This window comes from Scyliorhinus canicula, chromosome 1 (genome assembly GCF_902713615.1).
Source record: "Scyliorhinus canicula chromosome 1, sScyCan1.1, whole genome shotgun sequence".
Taxonomy (NCBI): Eukaryota; Metazoa; Chordata; class Chondrichthyes; order Carcharhiniformes; family Scyliorhinidae; genus Scyliorhinus; species Scyliorhinus canicula.
In genome coordinates, this window is record NC_052146.1 from 55,903,482 (window position 1) to 55,925,823 (window position 22,342).

A 22,342-nucleotide genomic window follows, 5' to 3' on the forward strand; every position below is an offset into this window, starting at 1 on the left:
GTGAGTTCCTGCAGCACATCTTTTCGATGGTACACACTGCTGCTGCTGGCTGTCGATAATGGAGGAAGTGAATGTTTGTTGATGTGGTGCAAGTCAATTGGGCTGCTTTTCCCCTGATGGTGTCAAGCTACTTGAGTGTTTTTGGACTGCACTCAGCCAGGCAATTGGAGAGTATTCCATCAGACTCCTGATGTGTGTTCGTGTGGATCTCAGGTGAGGACAGCATTATGTTGATGCTCATTTTCTAGGCTCATATGTAAGGTAAGGCACGAGTGGGCCTCTGGCCCCTATGGAGCCACATGAAGCCAAGAGGTCAACACTTCAGGACAGAAATGGATGAGAGAGAATCGTGGAGGAAAAGCTAAAATAAAGAAAAGATGTAAGAAGTTACCATAAGAGAGTCAGTACTGTAACAATAATGCTGGCACATTTTAAATTTCACTTGGAAATCCATACTTTGGATTCCTTGGGCTGACCAATGATCTAGAACAGATCAGAATGCTGCTGAGAAACATCATAATACATCATTAGCTTTGTTAACTAAAATATTTCAACATCACCCAAATCCCTGCCTTTTATTCACTTCTGCCATGAGGCATCACTTTAATCACGTGCTCATGTTACAAAACTATGACATTTGTTCTTGGACGTCCCGGTAGGGATCCTCTGAGCAAACTGGTTGGATGAATCTCTTCCCACTCCACTTCAGTTGGAATTTGTTTGCATTGTCCACGGAGTGGAATTTACACAGTGTCAACTGGATCATTCTTGCCTGCTAATAAATGAAGGTACTGTCAATGTAGGCGGTGGATAGGAGATGGAAATAACAGTAAGGCATTAGCAAATAAAGAAACATAAAGGGCATTCAAACACTGCAAATCTTACAACATCACTCCTTGTGCAATGGTAACATTTTTGAGCTGATTTTCACTTTCAGCATTGGCAGAAAATGTAACTTTCTGCAACCAGTTTTACATCCTGCCTGATTTCCCTCTTCTTCGAGTTTAAAGGAAAAGGAAATTGGGTAGGGTATGTAATGGGTTTGCTTCCACCTGGTTTCCATCAATACAAGAAATGAAAATCTACTCTCAAGAACCCATCATTTTGAAGTATGAATGGCAAAAATGCACGGAGCTCTGTGGAAATGCCATGGCACATTGAAAATGTGGAGGAAGAACTTTCACCCCATCTGACACATATTTGGCAGAAATATAACACAAACAAATACAATCCAGACTGCACTGGGTCATAAGAACACTACATTAACTTTGTCTGTGCAAGTTAACATTTTCAAAATATACAACTACACTGACTGACTAGAGAGAGCATTTATTTACTTTGCTCAAGGGAGAAATTACAGTTGGTGTTTGGTAGCTGGTAAGAATCTGTGGAACAGAGCAAATGTTGAGCAGAGGCCAGACACAAACATTCTTGATTTGTTTTAATGTGTCGGAAGAACAAGGGAGATAATCTGGACTCCTGTAGTGCTAGCAACAGGAGTACATGCAGACTTAAAAATCTTTACGTCTATATTTGCAACTTGCACCAATTAAACAGAGGAGATATTTTTAACTGTTCTCTTTTTCAAAATGAGTTTTAATTCCATTTGGACCAAGCTTGTTTGCTTCCCGATCCATTAAGTTCTAGAAAAGAATGATGTCATGCAGCCTTTTGCTTGGATCCAAACATCCAAATTCCGCACAAGTTAAATAAAGAATGTATTGTGTTCCGAATGGGTAGTCTGGAGTTTTCAAGTAAAGTGAGGTTCGAGATTAATGGACACATCATGCAGATACATCACATGAAATATAAACATTTATGGTACCCATTTTAGATTCATGAAACCATAAAATAATTTTAGAGTTTAACAGCAAAACCTACAGCAATTGGGGAAGAAGAAAATTTAATTTAGAGAATAGGAGTTTATTGTTGTACCATTTGAGGATCTAGGTGTGCAATAGTACCTCCACTGGTTGGAAGGTATGATTACAGTATAAGTATATATTTAAAGTTTGCATTAGAATGTGTACTTTTAGAATGGAAAAGTTAATATAACAGTGTGACAAGAGCAGGAAGAATTATAGGTAGGAAATAAATGCAGTTAGCAGATTAATTTTTTAATATATTATAGACATAAACATATGTCAGCTGCGATCAGCTGGTGGCACTCCTTCCTCTGCATCACACTTCATGGCTTAAGCACGGAAAATCAGCACATATATTCCAGTGCAGAACTGAGGTTGTGCTGCATTGTCAGAAGTGCTGACATCTTATTAATTACATTGCTAAGGTTTTATGGCAATAACTTGTTAAATTACAATTACTCTGGAAAGGTTTAATGGCAATTACATTGTTAAGGCAATTGCATTGTTACACAGATGATGGGTCTTGGTCCACCTATAAATGGGGACATTTCCATGCCCGGTGGGCACCGCGGGGAGTGGTGTGTTTCATTAACCCCTTTAATAACATTTTCCTTGGTTGTTTTCAGCTTCCTTTATGATTTGTTTTTGTTCAATGCAGTGTCCGTTTCAGGGATCAGTCTTTTCATTTGTTTAATTTAGTTTAATTGACATAACCAAAATAGTATAAATGGTGAAACCCTTGAATTTCGTAATTTTATCTATCTTCTGTTAATTTGTCCCCTTTTTCTTGTTGGTTAATCAAAACATTATAAATGGAGACTGCTGAAATGCTGAGTTGGGAAGAAACTTGGAGGGTCTTGGGAGTAAACCGATTTTAAGGTACAGATTAGCTTCAGACCTATTCTTCCTCAACATTCAATTATTGGAACTAACAAGTGGTGATATCTTTCAGCTGATATGTTAAACCAAGGTCTTCTCTGCACTGGTGAATGTTAAAGCTCCCATGGCACTGTTCTAAAAAAAGAACAGGGGAGTTATCCACGCTGTCTGGGCAATATTAATCCTTCAATCAACATTGTACAAACAGATTATCTGGTCATTATCACATCACTGCTTGTGGGAGCATATCGTGAATCCAGTTGGCTGATGGGTTTCCTGCATTACAACAGTGACTATAACGTTGATGACACAGCGTCACTTGCAGAATCAGAAGAGGCCCTAAAAGGTATTGTAGATCAAGTAACATCCAGAAGATTTGAATACGGTTCGATTATACACACCAAAAAGACAAACATTATGATAATTAGAAAGTCTCAATTAGAAGAACCTAGAGTGTAAATTGAAGTGGATGGTGGATGGTGTCATGCTGGAAAAAATTAGATAATTTTGTCTATTTCGGACAAATCCTAACAGAAGATGGTAGACAGGATGCTGAAATTTAGAAGGATATAGATAAACAAAAGTAAGTTTACGATGAAGGAGGTGTTGCCAACAATAACATTCAAGCTTCTAACAAGGAATATAACTCATAAGATGCTATATTCCATCATTCTATTCACTTTCCTGTTTATCTCAGAAGTTTAGACAGTAAAGGAAGAAAATAGAGGCCTTTAAAATGTGTATGAGAAGTTGGATGCAAACTATAAGAGAAATGAAGAGGTGCTTCAGATTGCAAGAACAAAATAATCTCTTGAAAAGTGACGTCCAGGCACAGTACAAATATACTGAGGCTTAAAGTCGTATAATTTCCATTTTTTATGAGTAACAATAAAGTGAAAAGTGTATTATAGTTCGATAACAACATTTGCCACAATTTGGGAAAAAGAGAGTTAAGTGGTTGATGCATAAATATTTTTTCATGGTACAGTTTGAGGAGATGGCAGAACTCCAACTTGAATGTCGGAGTGTCAACCATCGGTGGGAGGGAGTTGTGGTAAAATGGAGTTTATTTACACCGATTCTACTATAAATGTGGACATAAGAATTTGAAATGAATAATTGCGATGGAAAAAGATGACAGAGAGTTATGGCAAAGATGCAACAACAGGATGTAAAGGTTTGTAGACAGAAAAGTGCATGAACCCATGAAGGGCAAAATTTAATGCCGTCTCCTGTGGTGAATCAGCTGACTAGGTGTGTTTAACCGGGTGGGACGGTGGGAATCTGGGATCCTGTCCTGCATTCTGATTAAGTCCATGAGGAGAAGGCCCATGGATTGCCTTCCCATCCCTCTGCCAGTTGAGACCCACTTACGGGTCTCATCCTGCCATTAGTTGTATTAGTCCTGTCATGGGCAAGGATACACAACGCAGGGACTATGACATGTAAACCCGTGAGGGGTTGTTTCTGGGTTCCTCAGGGCCAGGATGGGGCATCCCTCCTTGAAAGGTGCTCAGTGCCTGGTTGAGCAACCCATCTTTGGGAAGGAAACCTGTGTCCAGTGAGAGCCATCCCCTCTGCTCTTGCTGCTAAGCCTCTTCCCCACCCCTCCCCCACTCACCAACCTCAGTCTCCATCCCCTATCATAAACCTCTGTCTGGGATCCCGCAATGCTCCCAAGCCTCAGGTTAGTACTGAACCTACAGCAGCCATTATCTCGATGGTGGCACTTGGGTTCAATAGAGCTGTTGGCATTTCATCCCTCTGCAGCTTATGGCGGGTGGGACCTCCACTTCCAGGTTTTTGATCTTGGGGAATGCACGCCACTGATGAGTGAAGTGCCCGAATGGAATTTAATTTGTCAGGCCTTCCCTCAAGCAGGTGACGGGCAGGGTAGGGGGCAGGCTCTTGCCAGCTTTCCAGCCGGTGGCAAGACACTGTCACCTCCATTAAATGCCACCCAAAGGTTTTTTTTATACATACAGCTGCCACATTTGTCACACTTGAAGCATCACATTTCGTATAAAACATCAACAAATAGAATTGAAAACCCTTCTCAGATTAGATAACTTCACCTCTCCCCATCGAGAGGTGACAATTTAGAAATCAAAACATCCGGCAGCAAGATCAATGAGCCACTAATTGACTTCATGATATCCCTATTTGGATCACTTCTCCAGAGGGAATACTTGGCCAGTGGCTTTAAAGTGAAAGATCAGGTTGGCAAGTGAACATGTGTTCCAGATCTCAGACTACCATGGGAATACAACTCGTTTTAATAATAAATCTCTGGGCACTTTTGAGCATTTTGTGTTTATCTATTTAGTCTATGCACTTTATTAAGCCTAATTCAGCTTTGGCCAGCTTATTCTAATTGCTGTCACAATAGAATCTACCTTTTTTTTTTGTCTGGAGGATGCTTCATAAAGAGCTGGCATTGATTTAAAAATCACTAATTGATTAACTGTTGTTCAGGCAGTGCCAATGATAACAAGTCTGAATTATGCTACACAATAGACACTTGGCTTCTTTCCGTTCTGCTTTCAGATTGAATGGAGGAGGCGCGGTTTCAACAATGCAATTCATGTACAATATATAAACCAACTTCATTGTCCCATTGTTTTATATCTCACAACAGAATATAGCAAATACACGGTGAGGATGATTTGTCAATTCCTTCTAATGGAATATGACATTCAGCTCAGTGTGACAGCAATTCAGAATCTTTGGCTGCAGTTTGAAATTGCACCATATTTTAATAAGTCTGCTTGTATTATTTGTGTTATTTAACAGCAAGATTCAGCACCACTGACACTTTACTTCCATCACCATTGCAAATATATAGCATTGGACATTAGCTTGCCTCAATGCAGAGAGAGATAACAGCACATGTCACAAGCCATTGTCCCTAAACGTTCATAATTACCTGGTGAAACACCGAGTTAAAATATGAGTCAATGATATGCAAATTCTACTTGGAATATTTTAAAGTACCTGCTGTGTAATAATCGGAGTTGATATTTGCTTCAAATGAATTCCTTTCAGTACATCTTCAGAAATAAGCATCATTCATGTACATGAGGATTTTTTATTTTTTGTATAAATAAGGCACCCAGTGTAATGATAAAATGAACCACAAGCCAAATGTGACCAACTGGGACCACAGATGTGGCTGATTGTACTTCTGATTAGTAAATAAAAAATGAGTAGTAGACACTGGTTGGGCATGTGATCTCAACACACATATTTGCACAGTGTGTGCATGTTTACTTTAAATCTCTGTGTATGTTGGTAACATTGTAAGACAAAATGTGGCGCAAGTGTTTGATTGTTGCAGAGCTTCGCATTCTTGCTCACCGATTGATGGCAGATGTTTGTTAAGCAAATGTACACATGTGAAGTGCATTTACTTCTGAGCCTATGAAGTCATTTTTCATTGAAATTAGTGCATGGGGAGAAGCCAGTGTTGTGAAAGCGTTTCGTACTTAACAAAGCTGGTCTGATATATAGGTGTTAGATTTACACTGTATGCTAACAGTATGGAGTTCCTGTTCAGGAACAAATAAATATACAACTGAACTTCTGTTTACAAAATTATTTATGAGAGGGAAACATTCTGCTCGTGCATTTTTCCCTTAGCTGGAGTAACGCCACATTCTGCTCGCAAGCTGAAAAGTGGTTATTCAGAAAAGAGTGCTATATTTGCACTGTAAATGATAACTCCTCCTCAGCCTTCCTGATATGCCATAACCAATTATAAAATAGTTGCCGTGAGTCCTTATCTTTTTTAAATGTTAAAACAAACTTTAATCGAAACGCAGCATTAACCACATTAACATCAAAGAAATATTTACAATTAACAGTTAAATAATTCTTTTTTTAAAAATGCATTTTATTTCTAACACAATGTTACATTCACAAACTGTAATTAACTTGCAACAGGTTACAAACAGTTCGAAAAAACACTTCTCCCCTTTTTTTCCCCTCCCCTTATTTCCCTCTCCTGTCTCTAAACCCGCCCCTCTCCCCTTCCTCCTCCTCTAACCATTTTAAATATCCTCTTTTCACAGCATACGTTTTCTGCAGTTTTCAAAGACTGCATTGTGAAAAGGGCTGGGGTTAACTCAGTTGCAAAAATCCTATTCTGTTTCCTTATCGCATGGAGTCTGTCAGATTGCAACTATTAAGTCTGATGTATTTCGCCATGTCACTCCACTTGCATCGGCTCATTACTCCATTCACATTTCACTTTCAGCGCATATTGGCAAATCCATTCATCCGTTCTCCTCCAAAGTCCATTCAGGCAGGAAGGAAACACCAGCTTTCTGGAGTGATTCACCAATTCTCATGCCAGCACGGTGGTAAAACAATCTGGTGGTCCAAACTCTCAGAATGCAATCCGGGCAGTCGTTAGCAAGTCAATAAATTTTAGGGAGGTCAAAAGACACAGAAAATCTTCACACAAACTCCTCCCAGTTACAAAACAAAAGGCTAGTCGTCAAGCATTGAAGTCAGTGATTCTTCATTTTCTTTAAAATATTGATCACAATTGCTGCATTTCTGCTGCAAAAAAAATGTATTGCATTGGAAACGCAGCTGTGCTATTCCAATTCAGCTCACGTTCCCATTACATTTTGCTCTTATTCTACTTGTGTCCAATTTTGATTTCCAATTGAGCCCGACTGCTGTCTCTAATCCTCGGTGTAATAAATGTATATGGAATATGTAACATGTTTGAGATAATATGGAAGACCTGCGTGTGTACAGTGACCGGGCGAAACTTAAGCCTGTGCACAGGAAACATATTTTACATAGATTCACTGTTTAACAAGCAGCATTTCTTCCTCCCCCCTCCCCGCTCCCCATCTCACATGTTTATGTTGACTTTTCGATGGCTGAAAACTGGAACTTTATCTGAAACTCAACGGAATGAATTCAAATCCTGAATAAAATCCATCACTGGGGCAAGGTATCCAGGAAGAGAGGAAGACAACAGCAGGCCACAAAGGACCAGACGTGGCAGGGAGAGAAAAAAACAACGATGGAAATGCAGGGAAAACACTTTCTGATCTTATTTCCAAGCTGGTGAGGCAAAGGTGAGGAATGGTTCACCCTGGGCTAGTTGGCAAGCGGAATTCTGCAGCCTTTGAATCTAATATCTGGGAATTACATCATAACTCATGGATGACATGGATTTCTATCGAACTAATAAGTCAGCCCCAGATGTCAGATAAAAGATGAATCTTGTATTTTCCAGTGTAGGATTATTTATCAACAGCCAAGTTCTTTTCCCCAAAACAAAAAGTATCAATTTTAAAAGTGCATATTTCAGCTTCTTTGGCCAATGGAGAATCATGCACCCTGTACTACAGCTGTATTGTTCACTTGAATAATATCCCTCCTGTGCAGTTTAGTAAGATTTAAAAGTCCACTCGTACAAATGTGTTTTCTCTGCAGGTTCATAATCAACCTCATAAGGCAAGAGAAATGAGATTTAAAGCAAAACATTATGAAATATCATATTTTACTTATACAACTGACTTGGCACTTTGTCAAACTTAAGTGAAATTTAGGCCAGGATTATGATAAAGCTGGAAGGGTTCTGCACCTTTCTCAAAACCCATTTTCACTTGTGGTGGGAGGATGGGGTGTGGAGGAGGGGGGAAGGGAATGGGAGCAAGTTGCAGTTCATACATTCATGCCTCAGAGGCAGCTGCACATGTAAATGTGTAGCTGCCTTCAAACATGCAGTTTTCAGAACTGGGATGTCCAAAACATGACACATGGGCTTTAGACATTTGAGGAAATTGTCTAAGGCTGCAGGAGTTACTTGGAAAGGGAAGGTTCCATTTTGGAAAGGTCCAGGTACCCTTTTGGGAGAGGTATTGTGCTCTTTGGTATTGTTAAGAATCAACACAGGTGTTCATAAAAAGTGGACAAACTCAGTGGAATTGCCAGGCTGTCAAGTCATTTAAGTACCTGAGTCCTTTAAACCTTTTGGTAAATCCCAACCTGCTGTGGCTGCTTACAATTGCACTCGCTGTCTGTTGACATACACATGAGGGTTATCATTATGGGATTACTGCTGTTTGACTGATTCTGCAACCTATCATTATCACAGTGGGGACCTTTAGGTTAACAGTTTGATTGACTGCTTCAAGTGGTTATTATAAAATCTTCAGGAGATCCGAGATAGTGATACAAACATGGGTTTATTCTTAAGGTAAATTTAAAGGCTTCGACGCAGCACATAGATACCAGTCGGGACTGCCGATCATGCCGGGATCACCACTAAGTTGGCAAAGGGTCTATAAAAGAGCAAGGTTGTGTAATGACAACAATCTTTCCCTTAACGTCAGCAAAACTAAGGAACTGGCCATTGATTTCAGGAAATAAAGTATCATGCACCCCCCCTGTCTGCATCAATGGTGCCGAGGAGGAGATAGTTAACAGCTTCAAATTGTTAGGTGTGCACATCACCAACAATCTGTCCTGGTCTACCACATCGACGCTACCACCAAGAAGCACAACAGCTACCTATACTTCCTCAGCAAACTAAGGAAATTTGGCATGCCCACATTGCCCTTGTCAATTTTTACAGATGCACCATAGAAAACATCCTATCTGGCTGCATCACAGACTGGTATGGCAACTGTTTAGCCCAAGGCCGTAAGAGACTACAAAGAGTTATGAACACAGCCAAGTCCATCACACAAATCCGCCTCCCATCCATTGACTCTGTCTACACCTCCTGCTGCCTTGGGAAAGCGGGCAACATAATCAAAGACCCTTCCCACCCGGGTTATTCTCTCTTCCAACATCTTCCATCATGGAGGAGATACAAAAGTCTGAGAACACGCTCTATCAGATTCAAAAACTGCTTCTTCACTGCTGTTACCAGACTCCTGAATGACCATCTTATGGACTGAACTGATCTCTACATGTATCTTCTCCACTGAATAGTACTACACTCCGTATGCTTCACCCGCTGTCTATGACTATGTATTTACATTGTGTATCTTTTGTATGTCCTATGCTTTTCATGTATGGAACGATCTGCCTGGACCGTATGCAGAACACTACTTTTCACTGTACCTCGGTGCATGTGAAAATAAATCCAAATCCAATCTAAGGGGGTGGGTATAGAGACACAGATTAACATGACGGGTATGAGGGTCATGGAAGCAGGTAGGGGACATGAGCTGTGAAGGATGGCGTATGGGAATGTGTTCTGGGTGAGGGATAGAGAGCTGTTTTTTTTCTTGTTTTTATAGCAACTGGGACAAAGTCTCAGAGCAACGAGATGCGTCTTTAAACTAAAACCAAAATATCACGGATGATAGAATCTGAAAAAAATGCTGGGGAAACTCAGCAGTTCTGACAGTATCTGCAGAGAGAGAAAACAAAGTTAACTTTTCAAGTCTGTATGGCTTTTCTTTTGACCTTGAGAAGAAGAAATGTGATGGATAATATACTATATAAGAGGGAGTGAAGCAGCTGGGGCAGCTTAGAAGGTCCTCCACCATTTTTGGCAACTGCAGCTATTTGTGGAGATTTGTCTTCAGTCGTTGGGGCCCAGTGCTGACTTATCATGCGCTCTCAGTAAACTTCCAATTCACCAGATCAGACAGAAAAAGTGTTTAGTTTCTTGATCTCGCCTTTTAACAGCTGCAGATAAACAAAATATGCATTGGGAAAGAGAAACTCAATAGTAAAGATTTGTCAGAGGATGTTGAGAGAGTAGATTGTGGCATTCTCGATGGTATAGGTAACTTAGACAGCCAAGATGACTTTGATAAAATTCCACACAAAATGTTCACAGGAATCCTGACTTGGACATAAGACAGGATGTACATAGGACAGGATAAGAAACTAGTTTTAAAATAGAGCGTATGAACATGCAAATCAGGTGCAGGAGTGGACCATTCATTCCCTTGGGCCTACCCCGCCATTCAATAAGAACATGACTGGTCTGGCCTCATCTCTGCTTTCCTTCCGACCCCCATACCCTTTGACTCTCTGACCAATCAAGAATCTATCTAAATAAGCCTTAAAGGATGTTGAATGGCCCTGCCTCCATCACTCTCTGGGGAAGGGAGTTCCACAGACTCATAACCATAAAATCCCTACAGTGCTGAAGGAGGCCATTCAACCAAAGAGTCTGCACCAACCCTCTTGAAAGAGCATCCTACCTAGGCCCAAACCCCCACCCTATCCCTGGAACTCCACATCGTTGGACTCAAAGAGCCAATCCACCTAACCTGCACACCATTGGACTGTAGGAAACTTCTGAGCATCCGGAGGACACCCACGCAGACACAGGAGAATGTGCAAACTGCACACCGGCAGTCACCAAGGCTGGAATTGAACCCGGATCCATGGTGCTAACCACTGTGCCATTGTGCCGGCCTCACAGATTTTTCTTTCCTAATCACTGTCTTAATTGGGAAGCCCCTTATTTTTTAATTGTGTCGCTTAGTTCTACTGTGAAAAGTCTGACTATTGCCAATGGTGACTGGAGGCATAACGGGAGGGGCATAGAGTGTGGTACTGCGTGAGCCCCTGTAGTTTCTAGGCTACATCCCTCTTTTCAGATACCATTCCCCAAGAGGTCATTGGAGGCCATGGACCTCCATGCTAATCTTGCTCTGGAGGGATGGATCATTTTCATTGGTGGTACATTCATCCAGTTTGTGAGGTTCTTTTGAAAGATCATTCTTTGCCTAAACCAATCTCCTTTACTATGTACCTTATGTGCTCAGGAAATTCCAACTGTCTTTTCCTGATCTTGCTCAGCAGAGTTCTTTTGCTCTCAGATTTCACTAGCGCCCCTTCATTGGCAATGTGACCTGTGCAAAATATCTTCATTATTCACCTCAAAAACCACGATTCAGCAGCTTCAATACTTCTCTGCATTGCTTCACAGATCGGCCGACATTCGCTTCCGTATGTCAAAATTGGTGTGGTGTAGCATTCCAGGATTCTGAGCTTTGTTTTCATGGCAATCAGCTGCATAATTAAACAAAATGATCAGGATTGACTAAAGTTGTTAAATCAGTGACAACATTAAAATTGTTGAATGAGGCACAGAATGTAATGAAAAGAGTTGTTAAATGATTTAGATTGGTTCTGCAATGTGGTTCTGAAATTGGCCAGGCAAATATCAAAATGAAGTAGAATTATAACAGAAGTAAAGAAATGCACTTTCGCTATTAAAATTGTGTTTGTAGTGAGTGGAACAATATTAGAGCACCGTGTTGCAGAAAGGAATCTAGGAATAGTAGAAAGATTAATTGCTTTCACTGACTAGACAGTGTCGTGCGACAATTTAAAAAGCTCACAGATTGATGGGATATACATAAGGTGTTATGTTTAAGATTCTATGACAATTGGTCAGGCTAGTCAAAGTACATAGTCCACTGTGATCCCCGTACCACTAAAAAGATACGTGTGCATTAGGAAGAATGCATCGGAGAACAAGAGGGATCGCATGTATAGGGAGAAAGCGCTGTGAAGATATATGCTTGTGATTTGCAAGAAATAAGACAGTTAAGAGGGCAACCACAAGGTCAAAAAAATATAAAGTAGTATCGATAAGGCAATTTCCATTATTATTTCAATGCCTAGTGAAGAAAGTGGAACAGAGAATATTTACAATTGCAGTACGGGAAAGTAAATTTCAGAAAGATGTCAAAAATACTTCCTTCACTTGAAAGAGTAATAAATTTTTTAGTAGGGCGACACAGTAGCTCAATGTTTAGCATGGCTGCCTCAAGACGCCAGGGACCCGGGTTCAATTCCAGCTGTTCAATTCCAGCCTCGGGTGACTGACTGTCAGTGCGGAATTTGCATGTCTGCGTGGGTTTCCACCGGGTGCTCCGATTTCCTCCCACAGTCTAAAGATGTGCAGGTTAGGTGGATTGGCCATGCTAAAATTGTCCCTCAGTGTCCAGAATGTTAGGTTGGGTTACAGGAATAGGGTGGGGGTGTGGGCCCAGGTAGGTAGTTCTCTCAGAGGGTCGGTGCAGGCCTTTTTTTTTTATAAATTTAGTGTACCCAATCATTTTTCCAATTAAGGGGCAATTTAGAGTGGCCAATCCACCTAGCTTGCACCTTTTTGGGTTGTGGGGGCGAAACCCACGCAAACACGGGGAGAATGTGCAAACTCCACACGGACAGTGACCCAGAGCCGGGATCGAACCTGGGACCTCGGCGCCGTGAGGCAGCAGTGCTACTCACTGCGCCACCGTGCTGCCCCGGTGCAGGCCTGATGGGCCGAATGGCGTCCTTTTGCACTGTAGGGATTCTGTGATTCAATTCTTCTCTGAATAATTTTCCAGACAGGGCTTCTAGGTAAAAAGAAAAATCGGGGTTATTCAAAATATATTTCAATGCTGTGATTAGGGAGGTAGAGTTTTGGCAGGATATGCTTGTGAGGCTTTTTATTGTACCTGACTTTATGCTCCGCTAAAATTGGACAATACCAATTGCTATTTTACTTATGCACTGTAAATTCCATGATTCTACTTTTCTTGTCCACACCATGCAAAGTGACTGGTTGTATCCTTGCTGCTGAACTCTGAACGAACAATTGTAGAGCTTGAGTTCGTGAAGGAGGCCATTTGGCACATCGAGTCTGTGCCAGCTCTTTCTTTTTTTAAATTTAGAATACCTAGTTCTTTTTTCCAATTAAGGGGCAATTTAGCGTGGCCAATCCACCTACCCTGCACATCTTTGGGTTGTGGGGGTGAGACCCACGCCTATCCAGCATTTCATTCCAAATCCTAACCACTCATTGCATAAAAAACACTTTTGCTAGTCACTGTAGCCCTGTGTCCTCTAGCCTTTGAGTCTTCAGCCATTGGGAACAGTCTCCCTGGCTGGAATATTCCAGCCATCTTCGCCGGCAGGGGATGAACAGAACGAAAATCTCCATTAACAATGGCGGGATCAGAAGATCCAGGTGGCACTTCCAGGCTGGCAGGGGCACTGCCAATGTGCCAGGATGGCAGTGCCAAAGTGGAGCCCTACTCTTATCAGGTGGAGTACGGGGGATGGGTGCACAAGGACCCTCCAACAGGTGAGGTGGGGCATTGGGGGCATATGGAAATCGCATGGGGGGTTGAGGAGCGGTGCTCCTCAGTGCAGGAATTGACGCTCAGTGCGGCCCAGGCGGCATTCCCCACCGGGACCTGAAAACACAACAAAGTGCCATTTGATAGTGGGGTCCTTCCCAGTGTTACAATCGTCAGGGATGACCCTGCAAAACCTGCCCAAAACAGACAGGTTCAATCGCGTCCACTGCATTTGCGCATATGAGAATATTCCATGTCAGAATATTTAGCATTTGAATGCAATGGAACATCCTTCTGGCTGTGTCTGGAGACCACCAGTTTCACGGAGGAGAAAATATATTCCCTATGGCCCCAACATTCCATTCAAAAGAAAGGTCTTCTTACTTGATCCCTCTCAGTAGTTATTTCAACTTACTTATTTCCATACTTCCATGTTCGGGCACTGTCATGATTGTAGCCTGCTCTGGGCAGCACGGTGGCCTAGTGGTTAGCACAGCTGCCTCACGGCGCTGAGGTCCCAGGTTCGATCCCGGCTCTGGGTCACTGTCCGTGTGGAGTTTGCACATTCTCCCCGTATCTGCGTGGGTTTCGCCCCCACAACCCAAAAATGTGCAGGGTAGGTGGATTGGCCACGCTAAATTGCCCCTTTAATTGGAAAAAATAATTTGGTAATCTAAATTTTTTTTTTAAATGAAAAAAAAAATGATTCCAGCCTGCTTTAGGAGTGACAATCTCTCCCATTGGGATTGCTAAAGTTTCAGGACTGTGGCTCTCTAATCGGGCCAGCAGCACTGGAGACCTCCAGTGGCAAATTAGGAGGCTACCATCAGGCAAAAAACTCCCATGGCTCGTGGGAACTGCAGGCTTGGAAATCCCATCGGGATCCTGAGGTCCATGAGGGAAAGGACAGCAAATAGTAGATACGTGGAGCATGGAGCATCATGCTGGATATAAGAGGGCATTGGGGGGCTATGAAGGGGCATGGAATGGGGATGGGGCTTATGGGGACATGAAGGGAGCATGAGGGTTATGTGGAGTGGGTGGGGGATTGAGAGGGGGGGTATGGTTTGAGGGCTTGATATTCGCCATTACAACTGGTCTAATGTCCCAATAAACAGAGCTGGGCATTCCAACCTGCCAGCGTTGTCATCCACCCACTTTATCTCTGCCTCCAGAGGTGGAAGTCCCGACTCCATTCCTCCCCTGCCTCCCTGGAACCATATTATAGCCTGAGGAAGGAGCAGTGCTCTGAAAGCTCGTGTTTGAAACAAACCTGTTGGACTTTAACCTGGTGTTGTAAGACTTCTTACTGTGCTCACCCCAGTCCAACGCCGGCATCTCTACACCATATTATAGCGGGCAGGGGGCCTCGTTATGGAGATGGGTTTGTGGACTTGGTAACTTTCCTGACCCTCAATATCCGTCTCCTTCACGAAAAGCTGTCCTGTTTGTTTTCTCTTTCCGCTGAACGTTCCGGACCTGCTGAATCCTCTCAGCATTTTGTGGTTTTTATTTTGTTTTTGTCCCAACTCCTTCTGTCTACATAACTGTAATTCCTCATCCCTGCATAAGGTTGACAAGTTCATCTCTACGGAAGAGCCTCATCCTTGCTTATGAGTGTCATGTTACAGCATCATGGGTGATCGCAAGCAACCACCACTATGTTATCCCTCAAAGCCTGTCCTCAGAAAAAAACAGAGTAGGTGAGCAATCAAGAGGTTTCGGCTTGATAGATGAAACTGACGGAGGGAGAAAATTCTAAATGTTAAAAATATCCTTTGTCGTTAAAAGCTACGGTATTCAAAGGATACAGAGAAGGGAGTTCAGACTACTGAACACTTGCCTTCTCCCCCTGGGAGCTGTGTTGAAATCCAGATCAGATTGATGGATTAAAAACCTGGTTTTGCCTATGAAGTAAAGCCCTTGTAGAAACTCATTTTTGAAAGAAGTAACAGCTCAGTGAAGACTGTGATGATTTAAACGCCACATCCTGTAGCTTTGATTTGATACAGTTGTGTACTACACTCAGTACCTAAGTGGAATGTAAAGGCACTGCCCCAGTGACTGCGGTGTCTGCTGCAGAAGCAGATTACATCAGCGTTTTCTGGAGATTTGCCATAACCAATGCAATCCTAATCCTTGCTTGTTTTTTCCCACAATTCACACTGCCAAGCAGCAATACCACTGGGAACAGTAATCATTATTGCGCATTTTATAAAACCATTAGCAAAGTGAGTATTATCCGTTGTAGTTCTACTTAAATGCCCTTTAGTATATATAAAAGAATTTTGCATTTTCAATGTACTCACCTGCACTGAGCAATGTCCATGTTAAAAACATGGGTGTGATCTGGGATGTACCATTTTTCTTTCTGATGTCTGGATACTTGAATTAATGAGAGTGCCTTTTTGTCAATCTAGAGGCACCTAGTTATCTTCACAAATCTCAGCTGTTGGATGTCACATAAACATTTGTGTAATAGGTCTAACACTGGAGTAGACACAAGGGCTCCGTAAATTTAAAATGATATAAAAACAGCTGCTGGTCAAAGTACCATTACACTTTGATAGCGTAATTAACAATCTGGCATCCTATCTGTACTGGTCATCTCTTCTCATTTTAATAGCTGTAAACATTTTCAATACAAATTAATGGACAATTCATTGCAAGCTAATAAAAAGCGCTACTTCAAACACACTTATTCTAACCACTTATTTATTTGACTTACCTCATCGTGTTTGCATATGCCACCATAACTCATAATAGGGAATTAATTTTCCAGCGCTCTTATTTTTAAAAAAAACCTTGCACAGCCATTTAGGTGAATGTGCCTCATAATCTGACACCAGGAAAACAATAGGACAACTTTAACATGGTATATCTCAAGGTGGCTACACCAGAATGCCATTTTCTACTTTGCGCCAATATTTGCCTTCTGCTTCTTTGGATGATTAAATGTATATCAGGGCTGATTTACAGTGCAGTGTCATTTACCCTGTCTTCCAACCACCACCGCCACTCCAGATTTAATGTTTTAAGAAGAAAATAATTTCCCTCTTAAACTCTGGAATTGGGTCCTCAGCAGGCAGGAGTCCAACCAGCACGTGAAACCATGGTAACCTGCAGTGGACTTTTTGTTTTGTCAAAACTGCATCTGGCCCACATTTTATCACTTGACTGGATAGCCCAGTGTTCACATTCAGCTGTCAGTGTTCAGAACGTTGGGTGTAAATTTCCAGAATACTGCCGGGGCAGCAAAATAAAAAAAATTATATCAAGGTCTTACTCCCCAAAGTGGATACTAAAAAAATAATGGGGAACCCCTCAGTTACTTCAAAAAGTTCCATACTTTTCCAAGCCCCCAACATATTTATACTGAAAAATTGGGCTCTGTATTCTTGCAGCCCTGGTCGCTGATGTGTACCCACTCCATAGGCACACGTTGTGGTGTGGGATGCACTGGACCTGCAGTGCCAGTGCTAGGAGTTTGTGCTGAAACTATGTAGGGTAGATTATTTGCTGATTGATTTCTATGACTGTTGTTGAGTTAATAGAAGTGTTTGGTGGTTTGTACTGTCGTTAAAGGTTAGTGAAATTTACAATGAGCACTTTTGCATGTGGTTTAATTTTAACTTCAAGAGCTCTGCACCCAGTCATCAGAGTTGTAGTTTCTACCCTTCTCAGCCTGTAGCATGACAGGAAGAATGTGCAGAGGAAGCATGAAGCAGAATGAGCTGCTTGAGGAAGAGGAAGTGGGGCACCATATCTACCGAGTCTTCAGGGAGCATTTCTCCGACTCAACCTCAGTGGGGAGCAGTGTGTTAGATGTCAGTAATGTTGTTCAAGAAAATACGGTAAGGCTCCTGTACTACAGGTACAGGGGTAGATCCCTGCCTGCTGGCTCCGCCCAGTAGGTGGAGTATAAATGTGTGGGCTCACCGAGCTGCAGCCATTTTGGCAGCAGCTGCAGGAGATACACATCTCTGTGTAATAAAGCCTCGATTACACTCTACTCTCGTCTCGTCGTAATTGATAGTGCATCAATTTATTAAGCAGAGCTTTTATAACGATGGACCTCCACATCAAGCCGGATCGCCTGCTGTTGCACCCTCAAGCAGACCACGCCAAGTCGGCCTTTGCCCACTTGCTAGCTTGCTTTGAAGCCTACATCGGATCTGCGACAGAACCACCCTCAGAGGCACAGAAACTCCAGATCCTGTATACACGGCTGAGCTCCGATATCTTTCCCCTCATCCAGAACGCGCCCACCTACGCTGAGGCCATGGCTCTTCGGAAAGGGAACTACACCCAGCAGACCAACAAACTCTACGCCAGGCACCTCCTGTCCACGCGGCATCAATTCCCCGGTGAGTCTGTGGAAGATTTCTGGAGTGCCCTGCATGCCCTGGCGAGGGACTGCGATTGCCAGGCTGTTCCGGCCGTTGAACATTCCGAACTCCGAATCAGGGACGCTTTCGTTACGGGCATAGGGTCGGCATACATCTGCCAGCGCCTCTTAGAAGGGGCTACCCTCGACCTCACGGCGACCAGGAAACTTGCGATCTCACTAACGGTCGCCTCCCATAATGTACAAGCATACGCCCCCGACCGCACGGCACCTCCTTCCTGGACATCGTGGACCCCACCAGTGAACACCCCATTGTGGACCCCACCAGCAACGGCCCCATCATTCACCCCACCAGCGACTGCCCCCAGCCAACCCTGCGCCGCATGGCAGCCATCCAACCCCGGGGAACCCAAGTGCTACTTCTGCAGACAGACAAAACACCCCCAGCAGCGCTGCCCAGCGTGGAGCGCACTCTGCAAGGCCTGCAGGAAGAAAGGACATTTTGCTGCTGTGTGCCAGGCCCGCTCGATCGCCGCTGTAACCAGGCCCATTGTTCTTGCACCCCCCACGTGCGACCCGTGGGCACCATCATTTTCGTCCCCGCAGCCCATGTGCGGCCCGTGGATGCCGCCATCTTCCTCACCTCAGAACATGTGCGGCCCGTGAGCACTGCCATCTTGCTTGCTTCAGGACACGTGCGGCCCATGGGCGCCACCATCTTCCCCACCTCAGGACCCCTACTCGTCGGTCACCTCATTGGGCCGCTCATCGCCTGCAACAGCCACCGACCAACCAGGGGCCTTCCAACACCAGCTACAGCTCGCCTCCATCACAATTGACCAGTCCCAGCCGCACAACCTCGCAAACGCGTCGACGACAGTGAAGGTCGATGGGCACCAGACATCATGCCTTCTTGACTCCAGGAGCACTGAGAGCTTCATCCACCCGATATGGCAAGGCGCTGCTTCCTCGCGGTACACCCCATCACACAACGAATGTCCCTGGCCTCCGGATCCCACTCCGTGGAGATCCGGGGGTACTGCACTGCCACCTTCACCATCCAGGGCATAGAGTTCAGCAACTTCCGGCTCTACGTCCTCCCCAACCTCTGCGCTGCCTTGCTACTTGGCCTGGACTTCTAGTGCAACCTCCAAAATCTCACTCTGAAATTAGGCCGGCCCCTACCACCCCTCACTGTATGTGGTCTCACGACCCTTCAGGTCGACCCGCCTTCTCTGTTTGCAAACCTTACCCCAGATTGCAAACCCGTCGCCACCGGGAGCAGTCGGTACAGTGCCCAGGACAGGACCTTCATCAGGTCGGAGGTCCAGCGGCTGCTACGGAAGGTATTATCGAGGCCAGCAACAGCCCCTGGAGAGCCCAAGTGGTAGTTGTGAAAACTGGAGAGAAAAACAGGATGGTCATTGACTACAGTTTGACCATCAATCGGTACACGCAGCTCGACGCGTACCCCCTCCCATGGATATCTGATATGGTCAATCAGATTGCACAGAATCGGGTCTTCTCGAGTGGACCTGAAATCTGCCTACCACCAGCTCCCCATTCGCAAGGCGGACCACCCGTACACTGCGTTTGAAGCGGATGGCCACTTCCTAAGGGTTCCCTTCAGCATCACTAATGGGGTCTCGGTCTTCCAATGGGAGATGGATCGAATGGTTGACCGGTGCGGGCTGCGGGCCACATTTCCGTACCTGGATAATGTCACCATCTGCGGCCATGACCAGCAGGACCATGATACTAACCTTTCCAGATTCCTCCACACTGCCAAACTCCTCAACCTTACGTACAATAAGGAGAAGTGCGTGTTCAGCACCAACCGCTTAGCCATCCTCAGCTAAGTGGTGCAAAATAGAGTTCTAGGGCCCGACCCTGATTGCATTCGCCCCCTCATGGAACTCCCCCTCCCCCGCTGCCCCAAAGCCCTCAAACGATGCCTGGGATTCTTCTCATACTACGCCCAGTGGGTCCCTAACTATGCGGACAAGGCCCGGCCACTCATTTACTCCACTGCTTTCCCCCTGATGGCTGAGGCTCACCAGGCCTTCGACCGTATCAAGGCTGACATCGGCAAGGCCACGATGCACGCGGTCGACGAGACGCTCCTTTTCCAAGTCGAGAGCGAAGCATCAGACGCCGCTCTGTCCACCACCCTCAAGCAGGCAGGCAGGCCCGTGGCATTCTTTTCACACACCCTCCATGCCTCCGAAATTCGGCACTCCTCCATTGAGAAGGAAGCCCAAACCGTTGTAGAAGTTGAGCGGCATTGGAGGCATTACTTGGCTGGCAGGAGATTCACTCTCCTGACTGACCAACGGTCGGTTGCCTTAATGTTCAATAATACACAGCGGGGCAAGATCAAAAATGATAAAATCTTGAGGTGAAGGATCGAGCTCCCCACCTACAATTACAAGATTTTGTATCGCCCCGCTAAGCTCAACGAGCCCCCTGATTCCCTATCCCGAGGTACATGTGCCAGTGCACAAGTGGACCGACTCCGGACCCTTAACGACGTTCTCTGTCACCCAGGGGTCACCCGGTTCTTTCACTTCATAAAGGCCCGCAATCTGCCCTACTCCATTGAGGAGGTCAGGGCTATCACCAGAGACTGCCAGGTCTGCGCAGAGTGCAAACCGTACGTCTACCGGCCATCTAGTGAAGACCTCCCGCCCCTCTGAACGCCTCAGCCTGGATTTCAAAGAGCCCCTCCCCTTCACCGACCGAAACATGTACTTCCTTACCGTGGTCGACGAATACTCCAGATTCCCCTTCACCGTTCCATGCCCTGATATGACGTCTGCCACAGTCATCAAAGCACTCAACACCATCTTCGCCCTATTCGGTTTCCCCACCTACATCCACAGCGACCGGGGATCCTCCTTTATGAGCGATGAGCTGCGTCAATACCTGCTCAGCAAAGGCATTGCCTCGAGTAGGACGACCAGCTACAACCCCCGGGGAAACGGCCAGATGGAGAGGGAGAATGGAACGGTCTGGAAGGCCGTCCAGCTGGCCCTACGGTCCAAATATCTCCCGGTCTCCCGCTGGCAGGCGGTCCTCCCTGACGCCCTTCACTCCATCCGATTGCTACTTTGTACTGCGACGAATGCAACCCCCCTGAATGTCTCCTTGCCTTCCCCAGGAAGTCCACCTCCGGGGTTTCACTCCCAACGTGGCTGGCAGCTCCAGGACCCATTCTCCTCCGCAAGCACATGCGGCTCCACAAGGCAGACCCGTTGGTCGAGAGGGTACAGCTACTCCATGCAAACCCGCAGTACGCCTACATGGTGAACCCCGATGGCCGCCAGGACACAGTCTCCCTCAAGGACTTGGCACCAGCTGGTTCCCCATTCCCCCCCCCCCCCCGTCTCTGCCCCGGCGCCACCCTTCCTCCCCCCGGTGCACCCCACCACAGCCCCCGCTCCAGGACGATCCGTCTTCCTCTTGGTCCCACCCGGGGATGAAGATGAGGTCTACACACTCCCAGAGTCACCGACGACCGAGCCGACACCTGCATCGCCACCGGGACTGCAGCGGTCACAACGACGGATCAAGGCACCTGATCGGCTGAATTTGTGAACTTTCGCCAAAATGTTAACCTTAAAATGCATGTAAATAGTTTTTCCACAACCCCTGCTGGACTCTTTTTTAACAGGGGGTGAATGTGGTAGTCACCACTGTTGTATATATCACATGCGAGATGTAATATGGTAAGGCTCCTGCACTACACATACGGGGGTAGATCCCTGCCTGCTGGCTCTGCCCAGTAGGCGGAGTATAAATGTGTGGGCTCACCAAGCTGCAGCCATTTCGCCAGCAGCTGCGGGAGGCTACACATCTCTGCTTAATAAAGCCTCGACTGCACTCTACTCTCGTCTCGTCGTAATTGATAGTGCATCAGACAGATACAATGAAACACACACTAACTACTGTAACTCTACTTTACTTGGATACTTCAAAAACAATCACACAAAATATGACTCAGACTCACAGCTGAGCTCTAGTTATTACCCATCCTAGTGAAGGAGGCGGGCTAGGCTACAATCATTTGGCGTGGATGTCTTCTTCTCCGAGCTCCGAGCTCAGGGCCCCTTCATCTATGAAGGCTGCACCTGGGAGAGTCGCAGGTGGTCGTTGATGATGTGTTCTGATGTTCC

At 44.9% G+C, this 22,342-nt stretch overlaps 2 long non-coding RNA genes across 3 annotated transcripts in view; one reads left to right on the top strand and one right to left on the bottom strand.

Moving 5' to 3' along the window:
- Nucleotides 1–26: 26 nt before the first annotated feature.
- On the bottom strand, nucleotides 27–16,656 carry LOC119962820. Of its 2 annotated transcripts, none has more exons than XR_005459976.1 (3): nucleotides 16,548–16,656; nucleotides 11,620–11,753; nucleotides 27–775 (listed from the first exon to the last, which is right to left on the bottom strand). It is a non-coding gene; the product is annotated as an uncharacterized LOC119962820 (long non-coding RNA). The 2 variants fall into 2 exon arrangements; XR_005459973.1 differs by lacking the exon at nucleotides 16,548–16,656 and adding an exon at nucleotides 16,129–16,181.
- The window catches only part of LOC119962814, a 31,434-nt gene continuing 11,353 nt past the window's right edge, over nucleotides 2,262–22,342 (top strand). The window contains exon 1 of the long non-coding RNA XR_005459971.1: nucleotides 2,262–3,090. This is a non-coding gene — a long non-coding RNA (uncharacterized LOC119962814). The remainder of the gene's footprint in view (nucleotides 3,091–22,342) is intronic.